The following is a 12034-nucleotide window of genomic DNA, read 5'->3' on the forward strand; positions in this document are numbered from 1 at the left end:
TCTGGATTATCCGGGGCTAGTGGTAATGGTAAAGTGTCGTCATTATGTTCAGATGGTGTCCCCACACTTGGACCTTGCTCTACGTGCTTCTCTTCTACTTCTTCTTGGTGAACTTCAGCCACAGTTTTATCAATGATGTCGCACTGGAAGATAGAATGATCTTCTGGAGGGTGCTTCATAGCTTCATTTAAACTGAAACTCACTGTTCTGCCATCTATCTCAAAGGAGTAAGTTCCTGAGAATGCATCTAGCTTGAACTTCGAAGTCTTCAGGAATGGTCTTCCAAGCAGGATTGATGATGGTCTTCCTGAGTCATTAGGGGGCATTTCCAGGATATAGAAGTCATTGGGAAATGTGAGCAACTTAATACTCACTAATACATCTTCATCAATTCCAACTACTGTAATAATGCTTTTATCTGCTAACACAAAATGAGCTGCCGACCTTTTTAAGGGAGGGAGCCTTAGAGTATCATATATAGACAATGGCATTATACTAACACACGCTCCTAAGTCACACATGCAATCAGAAAATATTACACCTCCAATGGTACAGTTTACCATGCATGGACCTGGATCACTACATTTTTCAGGTATACCTCCCATTAAAGCAGATATAGAACTACCTAAAGGAATAGTTTCTAACTCATTTATTTTATCTTTATGTATGCATAAATATTTCTGAAACTTTGCATATTTAGGTACTTGCTGAATAACATAAAAAAGGGGAACAGTTACCTCAACCTTTTTGAAAATTTCTACCATTTTGGGATCAAGTTCCATCTGCTTTCTGGACTTCCTTGCAAGATATGGTGCCATTTGCATCTTCTACATCCTTTGGTGCTCCATTCCTTTGCTGAGCTACTTCTTCTTCAACAATGTCTTGCACTTCCTCTTCCTCTTCAGCATCTTCCACTTCTATCATATCCTCAGCCGAGGCGTGTACCTGTGGGCTTGGCTCCTCTTGGTTCCTCTCCTGCAATGTGGTTCCAAACCTCAAAGTGATGGTATTGATGCCACCCTTGAGGTTAGGTAAGGGTTGAGAAGGAATTCCACTGGAGTTTAAAGGTTAGTTAGTGGAAGTAGGTAATGAATTTATTCGGGCGGCGAGAGCTTATAAAGTGGCATTCAGACCATTTAGAGTAGAGTTCAGTATAGTCTGCATGTCTTGTTGTCCTTGTGCAAGAGAACGAAGCATCTCGTCATTTGATGAGGAAGTGGGATAAGTGATCTGTGGTACTTGTTGTTGGTTGTGCTGGGGTCCTTGTGATTGCTTTAGGTGAGGAGCTCTATAAGGTTGGTTCTGATTCTGCTGTCTGTTGTTGTTATTCCACCTCTGGTTTCCATTGTTGTCTATGCCTCCTCTGTTATAGTTGTCCCTCCAGCTATGGTTGGAATTATTCCTCCAACCTTGGTTGGAGTTGTCCTGCCATCCATGGTTATAGTTGCTGCCTTGTTGATTGTATCCTTGATTTGGGCGGTCATAGAAGTTATGAGTGGCTGCCACAGTATTGTCTTGTTGTAGCTACGGGCATTCATCAGTATAATGACTATAATCAGCACACATGTCGCATACTCTTTGGGATACTAACTGTTGGCTTTGTTGTGGTGGGGAAGGATGAGCTTATTGTTGTTGATTCAACTGTAATTGCTTCAGTAGGTTGGTCATTTCACATATACTCTGTGTAAGAGCAGTAGTCTCAGTACTAGAGGAAATTTCTGCAACAGCTTTCGAGTGGCTATTCCTATGCCTGTGATTCCTGGTGGACTCAGCTAAGTCACTGATTAGTTGCCTTGCTTCATCTGCGGTCTCGTACTTCTTCAGAGAACCGTTACTAGCACCATCTAGTGTAGTTTTATCCCGAGGCTTCATGCCTTGAGTGAAATAGTTGATTAATACTAGCCTGTCAATCATGTGATGGGGGCATGCGTCCAGAAGGTTCTTAAAACGCTCCCAGTACTCCTAGAGAGTTTCTGATTCACCTTGAACAATGCATGAGATCTCTTTCCTTAGTCTGTCTGTAACATCAGCTGGAAAGTATTTTTCCAGAAATTCTCTTCTGAGCATATCCCAGTTAGTAACATTTATTTCAGGTTGGGAGTAGTACCACTCCCTCGCCTTTCCCTCAAGAAAAAATGGGAAGGCAGTTAACAGAATAGAAGTTTCATTTGCACCCTGACGCCTAATAGTAGAACAGGTTATCTGAAAATCCCTGAGGTGCTTGATGGGTTCCTAAGCAGGTAAGCCATGAAACTTGGGTATTAAGTTGATTAGTGCAGTCTTCAGTTTAAAATCTGTAGCCAGAGTTGGATGATGCACTTGATACGACTGCATTGTAAAATCTGGGGCTCCAGCTTCCTGGAGAGTAATCCTCCTAGGTGCTGCCATTCTATCTGCACGTGAATCAACTGAATCAGTAGTAAAGGAGCTTGTTTCGTTCTCAGATGGCAGTTCAGATTCACCCTTAAATAAGACTGGTGAATCGATAACAATCACTTCACCATCCTCAGAGGCTAACTGATGTTGAGCTCGCCTAATACGTGAAATAGTTCTTTCAATTTCAGGATCAAATGCGGCTAAGCTCGAATCAGGCAGTGAACGCGTCATTCAATAAAAGAAACATATAGCTCATGGTAAAAATAAAAATAAAATATGCAAATAAAAATAAAAATATGTACATTAATTAATAATTTAGCACACAGTTGCAACTCCCCGGCAATGGCGCCAAAAACTGGTGCGTGGTAGAAGTTTGGCCAATTAAGAGATTATAATATAATAGAACAGCGTTGCAAGTATAGCTCTTAACCAGCTAAAATCTGCCTCACCAATTTAGAAGGGTGTCACAAAAATTTAGAATAGAAAAATACTGGGAGTATGAGTCCCAGGTCGTCTCCCAACGAGTTGCAAGGAAAGGTGCTATTTTATTAATTATAAAATTCCAAGAGAGTTGAGTTTGGATGATGAGTAATTAAATAATTGTAAATTAAAGCAATAAAAACTAAGAATTATTATTAATATGCTAGATAAAAAGCCTTTACTGGGGGAATGATTAATTGAAAGTTCTATCCTTGTTGGGGTCTCTTAAGTGTAGTATCAAAAAGGTTGTTGTTTTTCATTTAGTTAACCCTTACTAAATAAAGGAAAGTCAAGTGATTGAGCTAACTCTTATTCGCAAATCCTAGTCCTCTCCCTTGGGAAGGTCTAGCGTTAGTAAATACAGAACTAGCCAACAACTTCCAGTTTAATCAGAACTTAAGCCTTCCAACTCAAGTGTCTCCTTTTAATCAACCCCCATGTCAAGTATGGAGTCTACTCCATTGACATGAATATAACGCTCATAAAAATATAAGAAGAAGACATGATAAATTAAATTAAATTAATTAAAAGTAAAAGTAATCCTTTGCATTAACAATCCATGAAAATAATCTAATTACTACTTTAAACAAGAATTAAGAATATGGAATAAATAAAAGAGTGAGTAAGGAAACAAACTAGAATAGTATCTTCAACGGAGGTAATGACTCTTTAATATCCAAAAGTAAAAGCAATGAACTGGGAATATAAAGAGAACCTAGAGGAAGAGTAATCCTCTCTAAATTCAGATCTAAAAACCTAAAACTATCCTAATGAGAATGTATCAATGTGTCTAAAGTTGTGTCAAAAGGTCTCTGCATGTTCCCTGGCTTTATTCTGTATTTTTGGACCGAAAACTGGGTCAAAACGTGGCCCGAAATCGCCCCCAGCATTTTCTGTTAATTCTACAGATCGCACAGGTCATGCGTACGCGTCGTCCACGCGTGCGCGTCATTCAGCGATTTTCCTTGTCACGCGTACGCATCGTCCACGCGTGCGCGTCATTCGTAAAGACTCCAATCCACGCGTACGCGTCAAGCACGCGCACGCGTCGCTGCTATTTTCTCCATTCCGCGCGCTCGCGTGAGCCATGCGCGTGCGTCGGTGTTCGCTGGTCATCTCCTTAGTTTCTTGTGTTCCTTCCATTTTTGCAAGCTTCCTCTCCATTCTCTAAGCCATTCCTGCCCTATAAAGACTGAAACACTTAACACACATATCACGGTATCAAATGGTATAAAGGAGAATTAAAATACATAAATTAAAGTTCTTTAGGAAACAAGTTTTCAACCATAAAATAATACTAGGAAGGAAAATGTAAAATCGTGCAATTAGTATGAATAAATGGGTGAAGACTTGATGAAACCACTCAATTAAACACAAGATAAACCATAAAATAGTGGTTTATCAGGACTTTTCATAGTTTTAATGGGACTAGGGTCAAGGTAAGGTTATATATGGTCAAGTGAGCTTGAAATTTGAATCTTTGATTAACTTAAGCTCTCACCAAACACACATAACAACCTATACAATTCAAATGCAAACCAACTACCCATTATTCACTTTTTCACACACTCATGTATTCTTTCTAATTCATGTCACATATGCACGAATTAGGCTTGAAATAGCTTTATAAATGAGTTGGATTGGGTTCTGGAGGTCTAAAAATCGCTGCCAATGTTTTGCATTTAATGAAGTCACGTGCTAGGACTTGTGCACACGCACAAATGTATGCGTACGCACACTTGCTGATTCTCTTCTCGTGCGTACGCACGCATCACTGTGTGTACGCATGACTGCACGAACTTCCAACTTGCATATGCACGTACTATTGTGCGTACGCACACATGCTGAAAAGTTTAAGCCTTATTTCTTCATGAATTCTCCATTTTTACATACGTTTTTCTCACTTCTTCAATCCATATTTGCCTTGCAAGCCTAAAATCACTCAACAAATGCATCAAGGCATCGAATGGGATTAAAGTGAATAAAAGTTAGCAATTATTAGGCCTAAAAAGTATGTTTTTACTTTTAAGCACAATTTAAGAAGAAATCATAAAACTATGCTATTTCAATGAATAAATGTGAGAAAAGTCAATAAAATCCACTCAATTAAAGCAAATAAATACCATAAAATGTGGATTCATTATGACTCTACATCTACGCTTATAAATACCTTGAAACTTTTGGGTATAATTCAAACCTAATCTACTAAAAACGTGTGTAAAACCCTTGCTAACTAAAGCATTAAAGTGCCTTGCAGGTACCAACCCCACCTCTGTTCACAAACAACTTGGATGGATTTATCCTTGTTGTGGAAGACGTCAGATACATCACCTAAAGGCGTTTGGACCTCCCGTTAAAGCCTAAAGCAATATAGTTTTAGGTAACCCTCAGAATATTGGCATTGTTGCCGAGGATCTAGAAGTCTACACCCAATCATGGCAGACGATTGACTTGAAGATGGGCATACTACAACTGAGTCTGAACCAAAACATCACAACAAAAATTGTGCAATAGTGATACCTCCATAGTAAGATAGAGCGGATGGATCTAATAGAGAAGAGACTTCACGAAGCCCTCAACCCAGAAGGATAAACTTAGAAATTCACTCACCTGAGGACATGGTGAATCAAAATCTGGCAAAACTTATGGGTTTGGTACACGGACACCATGGGCAATTTGAGTAGCTCAAAATGGAATTAGAGTGACAAAGAGAATCTGAACAAGCTCTAAAAAAGGAAATACGACAACGAAGGAAGAAAAACTCGAGAAACTAGAGACCGACCTTAGAGGTCAGAGAGCTTGTCTAGATCGGGAAGAAACATGTGGGCTAGGGTCCTTAGGAACTTTAAAAGCCCAGACATGGACCTCTATGATGAAACGACCAACTTAAACACCATTTAAGTAACTTTAAAAGCCGAATGTACTTAGCTGATGCGTCAGATGCAACTCGTTGTAATGCTTTCCCGACGATGTTAACCAAGGCGGCAATGAAGTGGTTTGACTGTTTACCACCCCAATTGGTAACTTGTTTTGACGACCTTGCAAGGAGTTTTCTTACCCGATTCTTCATCCAGAAAGGTGATACGGAATTTACAAACAGTATCCGTAGAATTACCGACAAGTGCACCAGGTCGTATCAAGTAATAACCTTATGGTGAGTGAGGTCGATCCACGGAGAATAACGGATTAAGCAAGCAATAGCTAATTGACTATTCTTGTTAGACGATCATAATTGAGTGATGAGAAAACAAGAAATGTAAATGACTTAAAGAAAAAGTAAATGGAAGCAATAAGATGGCAAGAAAATAAATGACGGAAAAGTAAAGTGCTAGAAATTAAAGTGCAAGAAAGTAAATAACAAGAATGAAAAATGAAAAGAACATTGGGTTCAAGAGATGTTGCATTCTCAGGATCAATAGTTCTCGTCTCCACTTCAATCATACACTCATTGATCTCTTGCCAAATCATAAGTGATTGAATTTCAATTCCTTGGCAATTCAATCTCTCTTAAATTGAGCAATTGCCAATTCCTTGAACTAATTGTTCATGAGAAGAGATGAAGAGTGGTCTCTGATTTAGAGTCATAGAATTTCATGAATCAAGTTTTAGGATGATTATATATCATGTATCAATCCCAAACCCAATTTCATAACTACTGTGAGAAAGAACTTCAAGATAACTCTATCATTCCTTTTCCAAGGCTCCCATAGAATCCATGTTAGATTTAAACTCTTTTCCAAGATATTTGAATCCTTGAAATGAAGAACGAAGATTCTTTCTAAAGAAACAACAAAAGAAGAATTGAGGATGAAGAAGAAATCAAATTAATCCATTGAATTGCAATAGAGCTCTCTTTCTCAATTAAGAAAGTTAGATATTCATAACTAAAAAGAAAACTATAAAATGTGTAAGAAAGAAGGTGGAAGAAAGGAAAAAGAATGAGAGTGGAAGGAGAGTCTGAAGACTCCCCCCAGTGGGTGGATGTTTAATTGAATTCAAATAAAAATAAATTCAAATTACATCAAATGTAAATTTTCTAACTACTTCTAGATGATTCTGGTGGCTTTCATTGCTTGTTGATTATGTGCTTGCTTGCTAGTGGGTCTTTGGGCTTTGATTGATTGTGAATTGTGGCTTGGATAAAGGTTAGAGTGGACTTGGTTAAAGGTTGGAAGCTGCAGCGGAAAGCGTGTGGTTCAAGTGCCACTTGATTAGCACGTCCATTTTGGATAAAAATTGCTTCCTAAAGTTGTGGCTGATAAACCCATATTTTATGATATATTTTGTGCCCAATTTAAGTGATTTATTCAATTCTTCACCCACTTATTCATGTTAATTGCATGGTTTCATTTTTCCTTCCTTATTATGTGGTATATGTGAAATACATGTTTCCTATGCTTTAAAAATAATTATTTAATTACTTTTTATTACCATTCGATGCCGTGATTTGTGTGTTGACTAGTTTCAGATCTTCTAAAGCAGGAATGACTTAAAGGATGGAAAGGAAACATACAAAAATGGAAGGAAAGTACAAAATGGAGTTTTTGAAGAAATTGGCAGCGACGCGAACGCATAGACGACGCGGCCGCATGCCCAGCGCGACGAGAGCGCGACACGAACGCGTGAATGACGCGAACGCACGCCTTGAGCAGAACGCAGATGACGCAGACGCATGACCAAAACGAACGCGTGATAAGGAAAACTTCAGATGACGCGACCGCGTGACCCACGCGGACGCGTGACAGAGGCCACGTACCAGAAATTACAGAAAATGCTCTCAGCGATTTCTGAAGCCCTTTTTGGCCTAGATCCAAGTACAGAAAGCACAGATCAGAGGTTATAAAGTGGGGGAATGCATCCATTCAAAGGAGAGTCTCCAATTATTCATTTTTCATGATTTAGATGTAGTTTTTAGAGAGAGGTTCTCTCCTCTCTCTCTTAGGATTAGGATTTAGGATTATTTTTTCTTGCTTTCATGATTCCCCCTTTTTATCAGGTTCAACTTTCTTTTTTATTATCTTTTCAATTTAATTTATGAAATATTCTATGTTACAGATAATTCTCTTAATTAATTTTATTTGAGGTATTTCAGTTTATGATTGCTCTCTTTTGTTTATGTTACTATCACTTCCAACCTGAAGATATTTTTATTCGAGTAGATTTACTTTCCCGCTTTTGGTCTTGGTTAAGAAATCAGTAACTCAGGAGTTATCAAACTCAACGTGATCGATAATTGTTATCTTTGCTAATTGAATTGAACTTCAATAATTCCAGTCCTTTCTTAGGAATTGACTAGAACCTGAAGATCAGACTAATTAATCCACTTGATATTCCCTTGCTTTAGTAAAGGCTAACTAAGTGGGATTAAGATTCAATTTTCGTCTCCATTGATAAGGATAACTAGGATAGGACTTCTAATTTCTCATACCTTACCAAAAGTTTATTTTACAGTCATTTACTTATTTTAATTGCAATTTAAATTACTTGCTCCTTACTTTCAAAACCCCAATTTACAATCTTCATAACCAATAATAAGAACATACCTCCCTGCAGTTCCTTGAGAAGACGACCCGAGGTTTAAATACTTCGGTTATCAATTTATTTAGGGGTTTGTTACTTGTGACAACTAAAATGTTTGTAAGAAAGGTTGATTGCTTGGTTTAGTAACTATACTTGCAACGAGAGTTTACTATAACTTCTAAACCATCAATCTTCAGTTCTTCAATGGCCTAGTGTGCCACTTCTTTCCCATGCCAACCTACATGCTAGCACCAAAATGGTGTCTTTGGGAGTGCAAATTCGAAGGCGTGTAGAATCCTCATGTTGGTTACACGCTGTTGGGGATGCCCATTAATGCTGAAAAATGGGATCGTTCGCGGCCCTAAACTGAATGCCCACTATAGACTATTATATATCGTTGGAAAGTTTTGAAAGTCAGCTTTCTAATGCCACTGAAGGCACATCACCTGGATCTCTATACCTCATGTTATTCTCTTTTGAAGGTGAATTGGTCAGTCTATCAAAATGACCTGGCGTGCCACTTTCCAAATACGCCACTCCACACACCATCCACACGCTAGTACACACTCCCATTTTGGCCCTCTGGGATAGTAGCCCAGCATGCCACTTCCCAGGCACACCATAGTGCACGCCATGTTTATAACGCTGAAAGAATAGTGATTTTTAACCTCAACTTCAGCTTCTGCTATAAAATATTATATATGGTTAGAAAGCTCTGGATGTCTACTTTCCAATGTTGCTGGAAGTGCAATTTGGACTTCTATATCTCAAGTTATGTTTCTTTGAAGGTGAAGAGGTCAGGCTGGCGTGTGACATGCTGATGCTATTCTCATCTTGCCTTTTGGGGGTTAATTGCAACCTTAAATCCAATGTCCACTACAAAGTGTTATATATGGCTATAAATCCCTGGTAGTCTACTTTCCAATGGAACTAGAATCACCTTATTTAGAGTTTTATAGCTCAAGTTATCCTTGTTAGAGTGAAAAAAGGTCAATCTGTCTAGCAAAATGTGGCTCAGCGTGCCACTTCCCTTGCACTCCAGAGTGCACGCCCAAGCACACACACACGCGCCACATACACGCCATTCATACGCCACTCCACACACCCTTGGCACGCTTCAGGGGCCACGCTTTCGAAATCATGGCCTAAGGCTCCAAAGCATATGCTAAGCTTCAAAGCATGCCCAAAACTTTCTCTTTTCTTCTTTTGAGCTTATTTTGTGCTTTTTACTTCTTTTTCTCTAATTTTCTACAAAATTTATCAAATCAAAGAAACAAAGCAATTTCTAACTTAAGCATAAAAAATACTCCATAATTAAGCATTATGAATTGATTCCTTATATGAAAAAGTATAGAAAATATAACATGATGCGCACGCATCAAAAGACAAGGTGAAACATGCTCCGAGCTTCCTAGGGGTCAAGCAAGAAGTCCGAGAAACTCTCCGAGCTTACACGAAAAGATTTAATAAAGCCTACTTTGAAATCTAAAATTTGCTTACAGAAGCGGTCATAATGGGGCAAGTAAATGGCCTCAAAGAAGGCTCATTCTCCTAATCCATATCAAAAAGACACCTGACCTCCTTGTAATAGGTACAAGAGTGGGCCAAAAAGTACATTAACATGGAAGAAACTACTCGGTTGAGAGATCCTAGTCTGAGGCAAGAAAATCAGTATCCGCTTCAAGACAAAGAAAAGGAATCAAAGAAGAAAGAAGAATATAACTCGGACAAAACTCGAAGATACACTACTATATCCCATTTTGAGTGTCCCTTGTAGACATCTATAGGGAGATCAGCCACAAAGAAAGGATTCCACTCCTAGGCCGATCAAAAATAAAAAAGGTAAAAGTCGGTCCAAATACTGTGGATGCCACAAAATCTACGGCCATTCCACCAATGATTGCTATGACTTAAAAAATGTGATCAGGAAATTGGCTAGGAAAGGTTGGTTGGATAGGTATTTAGCAGATAGGTTAGATGATCAAGGCAAAAGAAAAAAGGATGAAGAAGACAGGGCTCACCGGGATCGATCACTACGAACTCATGAGAGTCGCATCCATACGATTGCCGGAGGATTTGTAGGCAGAAGAGTAACAAAATCCTCCTACAAGAGACACTTAAAAAACCTTTACCGAATCGGTGAGGATGCTGAGACCCCGTCCTCCCCACTATCACCTTTACAAAAGAGGATGCCCAAGGAGTAGTACCTAGACATGATGACCCAATCATGATCATAATGATACTCGCCAATGCAAACCTCAGCAGAATTTTGGTAGACCAACGGGGGCTCAGCAGACATCCTGTTTAAACCAGCTTTCGATAAATTGGGCCTGGAAGAAAAGGATTTAAGGGCATACACAGATACCCTATTTAGTTTGGAAGACACACCGATCTAATTTATATGGTTTATTTCCCTCTTCACCACTTATGGAAAGGACCCAAGATAAAAAAACCTTGAGTATAAACTACATAGTGGTCGATTTGGCATCAATTTACAACGCCCTAATAGGTCAGATAACACTGATTCGAGTTACTGTAGTAGTCTCCACCCTCACCTTTGTATAAAGTTCCCAACTCTAGAGGGGATAGCAACCATAAAGGGGGGTGTCAAAACTGGCAAGAAGATGCTACAATAAAAGCCTGAACCTACGGGGGTATATTGATGAGCGAATATTTTATACGCTTTTTGGCATCATTTTCATATAGTTTTTAGTATGTCTTGTTTAAGTTTCATTATGTTTTCATAGGTTTTAGTGCAAAATTCACATTTTTGGATTCTACTTTGAGTTTGTGTGTTTTTATGCAATATCAGGTATTTTCTGGCTGAAATTGAGGAGCTGGAGTAAAAGTTTGATTCAGAGGCAGAGAAAGCACTACAGATGCTGTCCGGATCTGACCTCCTAGCACCCGAAAGAGCTTTTCTTGCGCTAAAGACATCCAAATGGAGCATTCTCAATGGCTTTAGAAAGATAATATTCAGGGCTTTCCAGAAATATATAATAGTTCATACTTTGCATCAGAATTGAAGGCCCAAAATTGCCGTTCAACGCCAGCCTCCTGCCCTATTCTGGCATCCAATGCCAAAGGAGAAGAGACCAGTGTCCCACGCCCAAAAAGGACCCCGTAGCTAGCGTTCAACACCCTAGAGGCCTTCTAGCACGTGGATCTCAATCAAGCTCAGCCCAAACACTCACCAAGTGGGTCCCAGAAGTGGATTTTAGCACTAAAAGACTGTTTTACCCTTCTTATGTAATCCTTAGTCATTAGCCTAGTATTTATTTGAGAACTTTTACACTTTTCAAGGGGATCTTTGACCACTTTACACGTTTATCATTGTATTTTCTGTCAGTATGAGTTTCTAAACCTCCTAGGTTGAGGGGAGGAGCTCTGCTAAGTTTTATGTATTAATAAAGTACTACTGTTCTTTTTCAATACGTGTTTAATTCTCTATTCTAAGATGTATATCCGTTCTTCATCATTATGAATGCGTTGAACCGGCACAAGGTTATCTCATTCTACATGGGTTCGAAGTGAGTCTTTCATCAGACAATAATGAACCACTAGCTTGATCATACATCTCTTAGACGGCTAATCCACGACTTCGTTGGGGACTTCTCGAGATACCAATTCAGCCGAGGTATAGGGAGATTAGAGTCTT

General features: G+C 39.0%; 1 non-coding gene across 1 annotated transcript; it reads left to right on the top strand.

Moving 5' to 3' along the window:
* The first annotated feature begins 1908 nt into the window (after positions 1 to 1908).
* On the top strand, positions 1909 to 2016 carry LOC112773978 (small nucleolar RNA R71). The gene has a single exon (XR_003188495.1). It is a non-coding gene; the product is annotated as a small nucleolar RNA R71 (small nucleolar RNA).
* Positions 2017 to 12034: the final 10018 nt, after the last annotated feature.

Source organism: Arachis hypogaea, chromosome 18, assembly GCF_003086295.3.
Source record: "Arachis hypogaea cultivar Tifrunner chromosome 18, arahy.Tifrunner.gnm2.J5K5, whole genome shotgun sequence".
Taxonomy (NCBI): domain Eukaryota; kingdom Viridiplantae; phylum Streptophyta; class Magnoliopsida; order Fabales; family Fabaceae; genus Arachis; species Arachis hypogaea.